A 17,424-nucleotide genomic window follows, 5' to 3' on the forward strand; every position below is an offset into this window, starting at 1 on the left:
TGATGAAATCCCAATCAAAATACCAATGACATTCTTCTCAGATCTAGAGAAAATGATGAAGAAATTCATATGGAAACACAAGAGACCCCAAGTAGCTAAATCACTGTTATATAATAAAATCAAGCTAAAAAAACCAAAGCTGGAAGCATCACAATATCAGATTTCAAGACATATTACAGTGCAATTATAAGCAGAACAACCTGGTACTAGCACAAAAACAGATGTGTAGAGCAATGTAATAGAATAGAAACTCCAGGAATCAATCCACACATTTACAACCAACTTATCCTTGACAAAGGAGCTAAAATCAATCCCTGGAGCAGGGACAGTCTCTTCAAAAATGGTGCTGGAGAACTGGGTTTCTGCATGCAGAGATATGAAACAAGACCTCCACCTTATACCGTACACAATAATCCATTCAATATATATCAAACAACCCACTTAAGAGATGGGCCAAGGACCTCAATAGACATTTTTCGAAAGAGGAAATCCAAATGGCCAACAGACACATGAAAAAATGTTCAAGATCACTAGCAATCAGAGAAATGCAAATCAAAACCACAATGAGGTTACACATCACCTCGGTGAGAATGGCTCACATTCAGAAATCTACCAACAACAGATGCTGGAGAGGATGTGGGCAAAAAGGGACACTAACCCACTGTTGGTGGGAATGCAAACTAGTTAAGCCGCTATGGAAGTCAGTCTGGAGATTCCTCAGAAACCTGAACATAACCCTACCATACAACCCAGCCATCCCACTCCTTGGAATTTACCCAAAGGAAATTAATTTGGCAAATAAAAAAGCCATCTGCACATTAATGTTTATTGCAGCTCAATTCACAATAGCTAAGACCTGGAACCAACCCAAATGCCCATCAACAGTAGACTGGATAAAGAAATTATGGGACATGTACTCCATAGAATACTATACAGCAGTAAGAAACAACAAAACCCCGTCATTTGCAACAAGATGGAGCAATCTGGAAAACATCATGCTGAGTGAATTAAGCCAGTCCCAAAGAGAAAAATATCATTTGTTTTCCCTGATCGGTGACAACTGAGTGCCAAAGGGGAAACCTGTTAAGTGAAATGGACACTATAAGCAACAATGAACTGATCAGCTCCTGTCCTGACTTTAGATGTACAATGCAATACTTTATCCTTTTTAGTATTTGTTGTTGTTGTTGTTGTTGTTCTAGTACTATTGGTTGAACTCAGTAATTAACGCACAATTATTCTTAGGTGTTTAAATTTTAACTGAAAAGTGATCCCTGTTAAATCTAAGAGTGGAAAAAGAGAGGGAGGAGATGAACAATTTGGAACATGCTCAATCGGACTGGCCGCAAATGGTGGAGTTAGAAATGTGCCAGGGGATTCCAACACAATCACATCAAGATGGCATGTACCAATGACATCGCACTAGTCCAAGTGATCAATTTCAGCTCACAATTGATAGCTCTGATAGGTCTAAGAGTCAAAGAGATCACACAAACAAGACAAGTATCTGCTAATACTAACTGATAGAATCAAAAAGGGAGAGAAAGATCCAACATGGGAAGCAGGATACACAGCAGACTCATAGAATGGCAGATGTCCTAAAGAACACTCTGGCCTCAGAATCAGCCCTCAAGGCATTCGGATCTGGCGGAAGAGCCCATGAGAGTATAGCAGGCATGGAAAGCCAAGATATCATGGAAAAAAAAAAAGACCTAAATGAATGATCTCTGTGTGTGACATCCCAGTGGAAAGAACAGGGCCATCAAAGAAGGAGGTACCCTTCTCCGAAGGGAGGAGAGAACTTCCACTTTGACTATGACCCTATCAGAATAAGATTAAAGTCAGTGAACTCTAAAGGCTTCCATAGCCCTGGCATCTCATGACTAGAGCCTAGGGAGATTACTGATGCCATGAACAGGAGTGTCAAATTGTTAAATCAGCAACAGGAGTCACTGTGTACTTACAACTCATGTGGGATCTGTCCCTAATGTGTCATCTAAAGCCAAGTGATGCTATAACTAGTACTGAAACAGTATTTTTATACTTTGCGTTTCTGTGTGGGCACATACTGATGAGGTCTTTACTAATTATATACTGAAGTGATCTTCTGTATATAAAGAGAATTGGAAATGAAAAAAAAAACAACCTCGTGTTAAAATGGAAATGGCATAGAAAATTAATTAATTTGGAAAAAAATTATCTAGGATCTCTGTCTTTAATGTGCTGTACATTGCTATTTAATGCTATAATTAGTAATCCAATGGTAGTTTTTTCACTTTATGTTGCTATATGGGCAAAATGTTGAAATCTTTACCTAATATATACTAAACTGATCTTCTGTATACAAAGAGAATTGAAAATGAATCTTTACATGAATGGAAGGGGAAAGGGAGTGGGAGGGGGGAGGGTTGCGGGCGGGAGGGAAGTTATGGGAGGGGGGAAGCCATTGTAACCCATAAGCTATACTTTGGAAATTTATATTCATTAAATAAAAGTTTTATAAAAAATGTATCAAAAACATAAATCTATGATCCAATACCATCCAATTACTAAAGAATATTGAGGAAACTCTATAACACATTGGCATAGGCAAAGTCATTTAAAAAAACCATGGAAGCACAGGAAATCAAATAAAAAATTAGCAAATGGGATTACATTCAGCTGAGAAGTTTGTGCACTGCAAAAGAAACACCCACCAAAGTGTAGAGGCAATAGACATGATGGGAGAAAATGTTTGCAAACTATGCAGATGATAGATGATTAATAAACAAAATCTATAAAGATCTAAAGAAATTTAACAACAACAAAAAAACATTCCAGTTAAGAAATGGGTGAAGGACTTGAACTGACATTTTTTAAGAGAGGTAATTCAAATGGCCATCAGATACTGGAAAAAAGGCTCAAAGGGAGTGCACTGTGGCAAACAGGTAAAGTCACTGCCTACAGTGCTGGCATCCCCCATAGTGCCAGTTTGAGTCCTGGCTGCTCCACTTCCAATCCAGCTCTCTGCTATGGCCTGGGAAAGTTGTAGAAGATGACCCAAATGCTTGGGCCCCTACACCTGTGTGGGAAGAAGCTCCTGGCTCCTGGCTTCAGATTGGCCCAGCTCTGACTGTTTCAGCCATTTGGGTAGTGAACCAATGGATGGAAGCTCACTCTCTCTTTCTTGCTCTCTCTCTCTTCCCCTCTGTAACTCTGCCTTTCAAATAAATTGATACATTTTTTTTAAAAATGTAAAGAAAACAGGCTCAGGGTCATTAGCAATTATAGGAAATGCAAATAAAACCACAATGGAATTTCACCTCACCCTAGTTCAAATGGTTCTCACACAGAAATCTATAAACAACAAATGCTGGTGAGGATGCAGCATAAAAAATGTACCCTAACCCAGTTTTCATGGGAAGGTAAAGTGGTCCAGCCACTGTGGAAGACAGTATGTATATACTTCAGAAATCTGAATACAAATCTACCATATGATGAGGCCATCCTGCTCCTGGGAATTTACCCAAAACAAAATTAATCAGTGTTTGAAAGTGTTATCTGTATCTACATGTTAATCACAGCTCAATTCATAATAGCTAAGACATGGAATCAACCCAGATGTGCAGCAGTGTTTATTGGATAAAGAAATTATAGTATAGAATAGAGTTCAGATATAAAAATAAGAAATCCTGTCTTTAGCAACAAAGCAGATGCAACTGGAAGTCATTATACTTCATGAAATAAGCCAGTGACAAAAAGACAGATATATTGTGTTTTCTCTGAACTGTGGTAACTAATAAAGTACCTGTAATATAATCCACTGGAGTGACATGGTTATTTTGAGATTTTCTGATTGTTTACAGCCCTCGTGTGTTTTGTTGAGGAAGGTTTTTTTCTTTACACCAATTGTTGAACTCGTTATTTAATGTAGGATTAAACTTATGAGTACAAAGTAAACTTAAAATGGATCCTGTAAAAATTATGAGTGGGAATAGCAGAGGTAGGAAGGAAAAGGGTTGGGGTATTGGGGCAACAGAGGATAATGTGGGGTGTATCACTAACTTTCTAAACCTGTATAGGAAATGCATGAAACTTTGGTAACTTAAATAAGATTTTTTAAAAAAATACAAAAATTGCGTAGGCTTTTGTGGTGAAGGTCCTTATGGAGCAGCTGAAACAACAAGAAACCATGGACTCCACAAATGGTCAGCAAGAGGCTGCTCATAGGCTCTGCATAGCAGAAGCTTTCAGAGACCTGCTGACCACAAAGGTCCCCAGAAACAAGCTGCAATAGACACTGATGGCTGGGGAAGGTGGAAATAGTTCTGCTTCCCAGGAAAATGCCTCTAGGACTTCCAAACTGAAATCAAAGATGGATGGTGATAGTTGTAATGGCAAAGAAAAAGGAAATGGTTCACCTTACTCGCAAGAATCCATGGACAAGCCATTAGGGAATTGGGGACGGTGCAGAGAGATATCTTCCATCTTCTGGTTCAATCCCCAGATGGCTGCAATGTCACAGGGATGGGCCAGGCCAAAGCAACTAACCTCGATCCCCTTCAGACACACTAGTAGGGAGCCTGGATTGTGAGTGCCACAGCCACGGCTCAAACTCCCATATGAGATCCCAGTACTGCAGATGGTGCCTTAACCAACTATGTCATAGTGCTGGCCTTAAGGAACTACATTTTAACTCTGTTTCCTCACAGCAAATACTGGCAAGCCATAGGGGCTGCATGCTGGGCAAGCTAGTGAGCCTACAGAGAGGGTGTTCCAATGATGAAGTGGGCCCAGATCCCTTCAACTAACCATGCTTTTCCTAACAATGATGCTTTGAATAGATTTGTACAGTGTGTGTTCACTTTTCAAATTCAACATACCCGAAATCTTCAGCACTTCCCATCAGAAACAGCAAAATCAGTCTGCAGCTCATCCTGTAATACTTGGGATACAGATTATCCTGAGGTTTTCTCTTTTTATAGATTTATTAGTTGTGACTGATTTAAGAATTTGGAAGAAAAGAATTAAAATAAAAATTATCCAATACACAATCTCACTGTACTTTAGAGCCCCAAAACAAAGCACATTGTAAAGGATCAGTGTTTTTCCTTGTAATCTCATGGCTGGTGGGGAGCTGGCCTTGCTGTCATTGCCCAGCACTACAAGAATCATAGCACAGACTGCCATCCTAAGAAAAGAACAACATTAAAAATTTTATGTATGGCTTCTATTGAATATAAATCACTTTTTTCACCATCATAAAGAGGACAAATCCTTAAGCATCATAAGGTAAGAACTGTCTGTATTGCATTTTGTGTCTTTTCTTAGATTTCTTAGTCCTCCAAATAAAATCAGTGGAAATATCATACCATTCTCCCTGTATTGTAAAGACTTTGACTCATCTGTAGTCCTTATTTCACCAATGTTACTAATTTCCTACCACCCTAAATAATCTTAACCACCTTACTAAATCTTTGTTTTGATTTAAGCTTTCCCTTCTGTAATTATGTTAATAAATCCATCTTTTAGCCCAAAAAAATCAAAACATAGAAATCATATGTAAGTATGCCATTCTCTAACATAGAATCACTCAGTAAGTTTTATGAAATATTTCTAATATATTGTGAGTGAAGTCAGGATCTCTATTTCTCTCATGCTACCTGACTGATTCAAGACATCATTACTCTCTCTTGCAGAACTTCTACTGTCTCCTTTCTGTGTCTTAGCATTTACCATTTCTATCCTTCTGTCCAGTCTCAAGAACAAGTGATCTCTTCAAAATATGTGTGACAAATAAAAACACCAGCTGGAAACCTTCCAATAACTTTTCATTTTTTAAAAATTTTCATGTATTTATTTGAAAAATAAATTATATTTTTGATTTTTAAAAATTAAAATATAAGCATATAAGTTCATATATACATATTATGAACAATGAGGATTTCAAAATTTTTGTGGAGAATGAAACTGATATGTAAGTTTATTTTGGTGCTAGAAAACTGGAAACTTACATATAGAATAATTTTTCAAATATTCATCGATTGTGTATTTTTAAAAAACTCTACATTTATTTCAGGATTTTATATAGAACATAATATATTTGCAGGCACCGTAGCCATTTTGCAGACATGTAAATGGTAGCTGATATGGCATGACTGCAGCTCTTCAAGAAGTAAAGAATTTGTCTCTAATGTTTGAAGCTTTGATTTACCCATCACAACAGATGTGCTTCAGGCACAAGAATGGAAATACATGTACCTGTGACGGCTATAGTCACATAGGAATGATGATACTGGAGGTGGCCAGGCTCTGCACATATAGGGATTGGAAATTTATGAGGGAGTAAATAGGCTGCAGATAAATCAATGCTTAGAGGAAATTTATAACCTTATATGAATGTTAGAATAAAAAAAACTAAAAATCAATCATTTTAGCTGCCTAATCAAGAATTAAAAAGAAAAAGGAAATTGAAAGTAAATAGAAGAAAGGCATTCAAAATGATAATAACAAATATAAATGATATGTTTTTGAGTACCACAATCCAGGATATATTTTTTAAATGTTAACAAAATTAACATACAAGTAAAAGTAATTGTAAATCCAAATGGAAAAGTAACACTAATATCCAATTTTAAGAATTAAAAATAGTTCTTTATAGATAATATATCCTTCTCAAGATGCTAGAAGAAATGTGTGATAATCTTAGGAGTAAAATTTGAATAAATGTCAAAATTCATTATATATTGAAAACCAAATTCCCAATGACACAAATATAACATGAAATAGGAAAACTCCTACTTAGAACAAACAAGTTGAATCACAACTTGAAAACTAGCAACCAACCAATAAAAAAGTTATAGAAGAAAAATTTCAAATCTAGAATTACAAAATATTCTGAATATTTAAGAAAGAAATAAACACACCTACATTTCCCACACATATTCGTAATGTATTCGTAATGTAAATAAGCAGAGATTATTTTAAAATTTCTTTTGGAAAACCAGCATAACATTGATGAGGATGCAAGTTGACCAGAACCTTAAATACAAATGAAGAATCCCTTTCATAAACAGATACATATATTCTTAGTAAATATTAGCTTAATAAAGGAAATCACATTTGAAAACATAATTAATAAGGGAGATATAATAAAAATTTCAAGAGCTGTTAACTTTGGTAAACAAGCCATGTAAATTTTCCAGATAGTTGTTAAATTTAAGAAAATTGCATGATCATTTAGATGAAATATTGAAAATTACTTTAATAATTCAACATCTAGTTAAAAAGAAAACCTGCTAGCAGTATTCTAAAGCAGTGGTTTCCTTGCTAATAAAGATTCTTTAAAAGGATCCTATAACAAACAACACAATTAATACAGGATCACTGAAACCTTTTTTCCTGGAAGTAACCTAGAACAGGCTCCCTCCACTCTCTCCAACTTCTTAACAGAAAAGTAGTCGGGGGGGCGGGAGGGGGGACAACAACAAAAGTCAATTTCTAAGCAATATATGGTCAATATATTGGAGATATTAAAATAGATTGTCCATAAAATCTAAAAACGAATACAACTGCTGAATGAACTTATCAGATTGCTGGGAAGATTAATACATAAAATCCAATAGATCACCAAGTACCAGCAAGAAACAAATAGAAAATAGGAATGATCAACAGGCAGAGTAGAAAACAGATACTGACAAAAGAAAAGAAAAAAAACAAAAGGATTAAATGTGATACCTTTAAGCATTTTAAATCAATATTTAAAAAGTAATACAAACGACCCGATAGAAAAATGAGCAAAAATACGAGGGAAAAGAAAGGCCCATAAGCCAACAGACAACATTCTGGCTCACTTGCAGCAGGTCACCACAAGCTCCAGAAAGAATTCGCCCTGGAGGACAGGGGGACACAGGGCGACACCAGCAGAGGCAGCAGGGAGGTGAGAGGCTCTCCTGCAGCAGGGAGCAGGGCACAGGAGGGGCAGTTTCCCACCTGACCCAGGCCTCCACTCCTGCTGTTTCCATCCACACAACCTGAGCTTAGGGCGTCCCAGCTGTGGAAGATGCTGATTGGCTGCGCCGTTTGTGACGTGTCATGCAAACTGTCCAATCAGGGAGGTGACATCCAGGAGTCTTGACGTCATAGTCGTCTGTCCTACAGTTCTGCGGGTGCGCCAGTTCCTAGGAGACAGCGCCGCTGCCTGGAGGCTCCCAAGCCAATCGGAATCCGCTGCATTCCACCTTCACTGACGGCAGGGGGCTGGAGGGCAGCGACGCTGGACACCTAGGAAGCTGACCACCACGACACGGTGATTGTGTGGGCCCGGGTGTCCCGGGGGGAAGCGGAGCCACTGGAGCTGCTGCAGGGCCAGGAGGATGCGGGCCTCCCCGAAGTCATCTCTGGGCTCTGTGGGCACCACACTACCTCAGGTACGGCACATTCCTTGGTCCCCTCTGACCCTGGGTTGGGGGAGACTGGCACCGGAGACCCCTGACACCCTGGGCCTTCCCTGCTCACAGTGACTTCGCATCCCTGGAGCCATCCCTGGGCAGCTGTGTAGCGGCAGCCCCGCGTCTCCCCAGGTGTGCAGTGGGGCCTGAGCTGTCACTAGGGAGACTGTGGGTTCTGCGTATGGGGTTCATGAGGCACTGGAGCTGTCCTAATGCGGCCCTCGGTTCCTCCTTCCTTCCCTGTGAGGACTTGATTCCCCCCAGTTTTCTAAATACGTGTGCAGCAGGGTCTTGTCCAAGATACTGACCTCTTTGCTTAGCTGTTCCTAGAGGGGTCTCTGTTTTCTGTTTCCAGTAACCTAGTAACATAGATTAGGTAAGATAAAAACAGAAGTGTTGTGTGACCCTGGGTTTTCATCCAGGTTTTAGAGAGGCAGCAGGGCCTGTAATTTTACATTTGGCTATCATCTTAGCACTTACAGGCTCCCTTGACAGGATGTCGACTGTATTAACACTTTCAAAATAGAAATTTTGGCTACTTAAATTTATGAGTGTTTTAAAAATTTTGTTCCAAGAAAGCCTTTCCAATCCCGAATTTATGTCTAGTTTACTGTTATTTTGAATTTATGTTTTCATAGAGGAGCCCACTTCTTTTTTGCTTGTTTTAATTTTTTCAAGATTGTTGGAATATAATTAACAGAATTTGTGTATATTCCAGATACAAAACCTGATGTTTTATATGTGAAAGGATTTTCAAAAGTTATGGAAAATTCAAATTATCTTCTAATCTTATTTTTTGATAAACTTTTTGGAATTCTCTTGTACATATACACGAATAGTGATGAAATAAATGATCAGGACATATCCATCACCTTGCATTGTAACATTTTTAAAGAATACATAAGATATTAGCAAGTTGTGAGTATGTAATAGAGTATTCTTTTAAATACTGTGTGGAATATTTTAAATACTGTGATTAAGATCTTGAATTAATTTATCTCATTACTGCAAATGTTTTCCCATTTCCTTTGCTCTGATCCCCTGACAAACACCACTCTTTTCTGTGATTGTGATTTTCTTAGATTCCACACACAATTGAGATCGTGTGGCATTTGTCTTTTAGGGCTGCAACAGCTGGAGCTGGGCCTATCTGAAACCAGGATTCAGGAATTTCTTCAGGTCCTCCACCTGGGTGCAGAGGCCCAAGCACTTGGGCTATCTTCCACTGCCTTCCCAGGCCATTATTCAGAGAGCTTGATCAGAAGAGGGGCAGCTGGGATATGAACTAGCACCCATGCTGGTGCTGCAGCCAGAGGCTTAATCTACTACTCCACAGAATAGGGCCCTTTCTCATAAGTAAATTGATCTTTACAAAATTAAGAAAAATGAAGCTTTCTCATGAAAACAAAAAACAACTAATGTTGGCATTGTGGCACAGTATGTTAAGCTTCTGCTTTCAATACAGCATCCTTATCAGAGTGCCAATTGAAACCCCAGATGCTCTGCTTTTGATCCAGTTTTCTGCTGATGTACCTTGGAAAGTAGCAGACTATGGCTTGTGTATTTTAGTAATTGCCACTGATGTGGAAGACTTTGTTGAAATTCTGCTCCTGTCTCCAGGCTGGCCCAGCCCTTGCTATTACTGTGTTTGGGGAATGAACAACTGTGTGGAAGCATTCTCTCTCTGTGTGTGTGTTTTCCTCCCTTTCAAATAATAATTATTTTAAAAAAGCAAAACACCACCTATCTGTTTCCCCAGAGTTACACTTCATCCTGAAATAGGCATATGTCCTCATAATTACTGTGCATGTTTAATTTTACTAAATAGGCATAACTAACTTGTATTATTTATTTATTTTTGACAGGCAGAGTGGATAGTGAGAGAGAGAGACAGAAAGAAAGGTCTTCCTTTTTGCCATTGGTTCACCCTCCAATTGCCACTGCAGCCAGTGCACCACACCAATCTGAAGCCAGGAGCCAGGTTCTTCTCCTGGTCTCCCATGTGGGTGCAGGGCCCCAGGACTTGTGCCATCCTCCACTGCCTTCCTGGTCCATAGCAGAGAGCTGGCCTGGAAGAGGGGCAACTGGGATAGAATCCGGTGCCCCGACTGGGACTGGAACCTGGTGTGCTGGTGCCACAAGGCGTAGGATTAGCCTGTTAAGCCATGGCACCAGCCCTGTATTAGTTATTTATTGCTGTGTAGCAGTGTTCCCCAAAACATAGCAGCTGTTTGCCACCCTGCACTGTTCCTGAGAGTTAGGGATGGATGAGTGGCTGCAATGGTTGAATGGTTGACTCTGGCCCTGGGTCTACAGAGATCACTTCTATTTACTAACTTACTGGCAGAAATGCTCCATTTCTCATCAAGTGATCATCAGCACAACTGCCTGGATATCTTCAAAACAGGGCACTTGGTCATCCCATAGCAAGTCATCTCAGAGACAGTGCAACTGAGCACCAAAGACAGAAGCTATCATTTTATTATAATCAAATCTTGGAAGTGACAGCCACCACTTTTGCCATCTTCTGTTGGCTCCACTGGGCAAATATTTTGCATGTGGGAAGTAACTAGAAAACCTAAACACCAGCAAGGAGGGTTCTTTGGGAGTCACTGTGTAGCTGTTGATTTTGTTATTAGAATTAAATTTTCTAGGCCGGCGCCGTGGCTCAACAGGCTAATCCTCCGCCTTGCGGCGCCGGCACACCGGGTTCTAGTCCCAGTCGGGGCACCGATCCTGTCCCAGTTTCCCCTCTTCCAGGCCAGCTCTCTGCTGTGGCCAGGGAGTGCAGTGGAGGATGGCCTAAGTGTTTGGGCTCTGCACCCCATGGGAGACCAGGAGAAGCACCTGGCTCCTGCCATCGGAACAGCGCGGTGCGCCGGCCATTGGAGGGTGAACCAACGGCCAAAGGAAGACCTTTCTCTCTGTCTCTCTCTCACTGTCCACTCTGCCTGTCAAAAATAAAAAAAAAAAGAATTAAATTTTCTAAATATATGTTTCTATGAAATCAAGATCATTTGTTTTTAGTGCTGTGTCGTATCCTATTGTATGAATAGACCTAGATTAGGTATTCTGTCTGTATTGACTGATTTGAAAGTGGTTTCTAATTTTTGCAGTTATAAATAGTATTGCAATGAACAGATTTGTGTTGTGAAAGGAAACTTCTAGAATTGAAAATTTTAAGTGTTTTTGTATGCCAGTTTTCAGCATTACAAAATTGTCAAATTTTATTTCAGAAAAGCTAGATCACCAAAATTATATATGAATTTCAGTTCCTTCAAACTGTTACCATATTTGCATTTATTCCTATGCTTTGCCAATCTATGTGTGATAGAGTGTCCTATTTCAGGTGGTATTTTCAAGATCACATATCTTAGAATATGCTTATGGTATGCTGATCTTGCTCTCTGAAGATGAGGTTTTTGTTAGTCTCCTGTATGTTTTTCTACTTTTTTTACTGGTATGTATGGGTTTCTTGGGATATTAATGTTTCCATGTTGTATCTCTTAATTACTCTGATTTTTCTGTTTATCTGTTTTTGGTGTTTTTACTTACATTTTTAAATATTTAGTATAATCAATCCCATCTTTCTCTCATGACTTGTATTGTGTGCCTTAAGAAATTGTCTGAATCTGAGAAAATATAGATGTTTTTTCTTCTATAGATACCTATACTTTTTTTCTTATTTTTTCCTAAAATGTGAACTAGGAATATAATTTTTTAAGAACACTTGATTTTCTCAGAAATATTTGTTGAGTTTATAATGGTCCCCCCTTATTTTTCTAATTTTTATTATGAACAATTAATATATAGAAACCAAATAGCATACACTGACATTCTGCATATAAGCCCTGTAGATTTAATAATTTCTAACATTTTGCTGTGCATCAATTGGAATGTGGGCACATTTTTGGCTGAACTATTTGCAAATAAATTGCAAGCATCATACACGTCACACCTCAGTATATCACTATGCATATTAAAAATATGGACAGTCACATATAAACACAATATTATTATTACACATGAAACACTAGCAGTAATTTCCAAATAGATTTTCTCCATTGTCACAAATATGATGTTTTAATTTTTTTAAGGGCCAAAATTTATACCTTTGTAGAATGTATCATATTGTGTTTTGTCTGAGTATTTCCTAATGTTATCAATTAATGATAGGTTAACCTCATATTTCCTGAAAATTTGAAGTTATAACTAGAGGCTTAGTTTCAAGTAAAATATATTTTGGCACAGTCCCCACTGAAAGTTTAATATCCTCTTTGTCATGTACCAAGTCCCTGTATGTACCTGGGCTCTTTCCGAGCGAGCATCCTATTCTGTCTCAGGAAAGAATTCTGTAACCCTCCACTACACCACATCGCCCTAATTTCTGTAATGATACTAGAACAAGGGTCTATAAGACCTTGATCTCTCTCCTTATACTTAGTGTCCTGCTTAGTTTTGCAGTTTTAATGAGCTTATCAACATCAACATCTTTCAGAAATCCCGGGGTTCTAAGTAGAATTACATTAAATTTATTTATAGATTAATTAATTGCTATATTTTCCCCATGAATGCACTAAATTTCTCCATTTGTTTCCATCTTCTTTTATGTCCTACTGAAATGGTTTGTAATGATATTTTCCAGAAAGATTTTCTCATAAATCTCTTATGAGGTACCTCACAGTTCTTATCGTTACCGTAAATGGGGTTGTATTAAATTGTATTTTCTAGCTGATTGTTTATTGTATAGTCATATAATTGTTTTGTATATTAACCTTATTTGTATATTAATTTGCAAATATACTTTTTATAATTTCTATTCTTTGTATCATGTATTATTCTATTTGTAAAGCTTCTTGAGGCAATATTGTATAAATATTATGATAGTGGTCATTTTTTTGTGTGTCTTTCCTTTAAAGGGAAAATGGCAGGCTTTCAAAAAGTTCATGTAAAGTGCATACTATGCAAATATTATTTATGGATTTCAAGAAATGTTAGCACCAGATCAACAGATATTTTAATTCTGTTTTCCCATGAAGTACTTTGAAGTGCCTCATATTCCCCATGCTTCATTACTGAGCGTGATGCACAGGGCAGGTTGTTGTATTTCCCTTCCTATTCCTAAATGTAGAGATCCTGTTATTCTTAGTCTATTAGCATGAACAGAAAAACCCTTTGGCAGTTTCTAGTAACATTAAACACAGGCTTACTTCATGAGACTCCTAGGTGTATGCAGAGAAGTAGAGGTCTGAGTCTACTTACAGACCTAACTGGAAGGTTCATAGCTTATTCATAATTGTAGAACTACTTAAAACCACCATTTTTTTCAAAATAGAAACAACTCAAAAGATCACTAAGGGAGAATCTTTATCTTTGGTATATTCTATATAATTTCTTCGGATGCATCTTGTACTGGCCCAATTCTCTGTTCAGCTCTGTGCACTGTCCTATATTCAGTAATTTTCTATTTAATTGACTATATTTCATCTGTAGAAAATTTGTTCTATTTCTTTCAAATTGTACAAGCTTGCTTTTCTATAGTATCATGTAATAATTTTATTGTGGCTTGTACTTCCTTTATTTATTTATGTAATTAAAAGGTAATAAAATTTCCAAAAGTTATAATACATGGTACTCATGCCCTCAGAATATCATTGCCTGAAGTGCTTCCTCATTTTTTTTGGAAACTCATGGTCTAACCTACAGATGTTTTAAGTTTTTAACTAGCTGCTTAATCCAATCTTTTATTTTTAGAACAACACAAGCTGTAATAGATACCATTGACATATGCCCATTCATAGAGGTTAAGTAAACCTCAAGATTAAATTACTAGAACTAAAATTGCTGAGTTAAGGAGCATAAGCATTCATAATTCTGATGCACAAAGTCATACTGCCTTTTGTAGATGTGATCATTGGAACTGGCTACCCCAGTTTGCTGGGTTTGCTTACAGTGGTTTGTTTCTCCAGTCAGCCTTGCCAACGTGATCTTTTCAGATTTTTAGGAAATTTACCAATATGACAAGAAAAAATGATGATTGCTAATTTTTTGGTTTTTTATTTCTGCAAGTGAGATTGACTTTCTGTTCATAAATCTAAAGATGTTTTTCCTTTTCTTTAAACAGTCATACATATGATGTATATACATATTCTTGTCCATTTTTTCTGTTTGGTTTTTATAATTTTATATTGATTTGTAGCAGTTTCTTATGTAATTTCACCCAACTGTATGATTCATGTCTTATAAATATTTAAGATTTTTTTTTTTTGCAGCTGCTTTGAACTTTATTTGCGAAAACCAAAAGCTTAACAGTATCAAAAGGACACACAAGGTGGCCTGTGGCCTTGGGCTGCCACGGCTGTCGGAGGAGTGGGAGCAGTGGTTCAGCACCAGCGGTTTGCCAGACTATGTGAGGCCCCTGCCCTCCGCGGAGGCGCCCGCCCACAGCCCTGGGCTCAGCAGGCAGCTCAGCAGCGGCTTCTCGGAGATCTGGCACAGGGCCGACCGCTGGCGCATGTCCCTGGACGGGAACCACTTCGCCCTGGGAGCTGACAGTCAAGACCGAGGACAGCGTGGTGGAGATCACGGGCAAACACGAAGAGCGACAGGAGCACGGCTACATCACGCGCTGTTCCACCCGGAAGTACACGCTTCCCCCGGCGTGGACCCCACGCTGGTCTCCTCCTCGCTGTCCCCTGAGGGTGCGCTCACCGTGGAAGCGCCGCTGCCCAAGCCGGCCACGCAGTCGCGGAGATAACCATCCCGGTCACCTCCGAGGCCCGTGCCCAGATCAGCGCCCGGAAGCCTGGAAGTCGAAGCAGCCTTTGGCCAAGTAGAGGAGCCTCCTGCGCCACCAAGCCCCCAGCCCCCGCCTGTGTGCCCTTTTGATACTGTTAAGCTTCTGGTTTTCGCAAATAAAATTCAAAGCAGCTGCAAAAAAATTCCTTATGATGCATTGTGTGTTAAAATGTTTACTTCTGTGAATTTAAATATTTCAGTCTTTGAGTCTGTTGGATTTACTGGCACATTTGAAGTGATTTTACCTCACTGAAACATAGTATTTCATGATTTATTCAAGCTGTGTGTTATCTTACCTGCCTCAACTGTGTGGTTTAAACACCTCCTCCTTCTGGGTGGCTAGTCCATTTCCTTTAACATTTATTGAAAGCCATCTTAATTAATCTGAAACCACAACTGTTGTACACCAAATTCTAGTAAACATTTTGGATACTTTTATTTATGTATGTATTTTCTGTTCTAATTCAGTGATACATCTTACAGCATTAGTTCCCATGCTGTGCATTTTTAATTGTCCTTTATGAACACTTGAACACTGACTTCAGCTTGTTTAGTTCCTTAAAATCTTCTCATTATGTTAGTGAGTGTGTAATCAGTCCATTCACGGCCATGATGTAATCATTTGAAAAAATTTTATTAAAATAAAGAGAGCAAACTTCATGTATCTCAGTTACCAGGCTGTTTTGACTGTAACTGGCCCATAGAATGTCTTAAAATCTGGTCTTGTGATGCTTGCAGCTTTGTTTTTGCTGTTTAAGATTGTGTTTGGTATTTGGTGTCCCTGTGCTAACATATGGATTTTAGCATTACTTTTTTAGATATGAGAAAATGTCCTTGGTATTTTTATTGGAATCTCATTGAATCTGTAAACTACTTTTTGTGAATGGACATCTTGATGACATTCATTCTTCCATTCCAAGAACACAGGTGGCTTTTTCAAAATTTTCCTTCTTCTATTTCTTTCTTTAAAATTTTATAAATTTCACATCCTTGGTTAAATTTATTCAAATGTATATAGATTTGTAGTAGCTACTCCGAATGGTAGTGATATTTCTGTTCTTACTCAGCAGTGGCATTATTTGTGTATTCAAAGGCAATTGATTTTTGAGTGTTGATTTTATATCCTACAGCTTTACCAAGCTCTCCTATGAGTTCCAATAGTCTCTTAGTGTAATTTCTCCAGCTGATTTTCTATTCATAAACTTTCATATGCACTTAGAATCTGCTTTCATGCTCATTTTCAGATGACCTTTGCTTACCTTTGAGGAATTTTGATGTAACTAAGTTTTTTAAAAAATCTTGCAACATGCAAATTTCAATAGAAGTGTCATTATTTTAAGTCTAATATTCACCAGGAATGATAGCATTCACTATATGAGAGTTAGAGTGATTTTGCTTATATTCTTTGTATGTGTCAATTTGATCAATAATTCTAACCATTCCCCATATAATTGTTTCTCAGTGTTATTTTTCTTACCATTTTTACCCAGCTGTACTCACAGAAATACCAGGGTCATTTTATATTGTTATGTTCATTCTATTTTTAGTTCTAATTTGCCTCTCACTTTGTTGCATTCCAATGTAAATAAACGTCCTGGTAAAATAAAAATTAAGCTCTTGCAAACCATTATTGGGATTTTTACCATTTTCATTCTTGTTAATAATGTCAATAAAAATCTGTAAATCAACTAATGAAGTTTTAGTTACACATTTTCTGAAATTTGGATATAGGATTCATTCATACTTTGAATGATATATGTTCCTTCTTATTTCATTTTTTTTATTTGTAGACACCAAATTGAAATTGGTATTTAATTCTTCTTTTTTCTTTTTTTGTTAAGATTTATTTATTTATTTGAAATTGAGAGTTACAAAGAGAGGAGAGGCAAAGAGAGAGAGAAAGGTCTTCCCTCTCTTCCATCTGCTGGTTCACTCCTTAATTGGCCATCACAGCTGGAAAAATTAGTATTGAATTTTTCAATACATTAAATTTAGACACTGATATGTTTAATTTATTCTATCAAGTTGCAAGAATGGTTCTCAATTTATCTTCCTACAGCTTTCTATGCTTTGTAAATGAAATTTTAGGGATTTTTAAAAAATATTTCCTTTATTTGGAATTTTTGGACACATCTGTAGACATTTCTCTGTTACTTACAGCAATAAAAATATAATATTTAATATATCCGAATCCTTT

The 17,424-nt window shown here is 37.7% G+C and overlaps 1 pseudogene; it reads left to right on the forward strand.

The window, feature by feature from the left end:
• Positions 1 to 6,133: 6,133 nt before the first annotated feature.
• Positions 6,134 to 15,265, forward strand: LOC133754092 (heat shock protein beta-1-like; annotated as a pseudogene).
• The last annotated feature ends 2,159 nt before the right edge of the window (positions 15,266 to 17,424 follow it).

Source organism: Lepus europaeus, chromosome Y, assembly GCF_033115175.1.
Source record: "Lepus europaeus isolate LE1 chromosome Y, mLepTim1.pri, whole genome shotgun sequence".
NCBI lineage: Eukaryota > Metazoa > Chordata > Mammalia > Lagomorpha > Leporidae > Lepus > Lepus europaeus.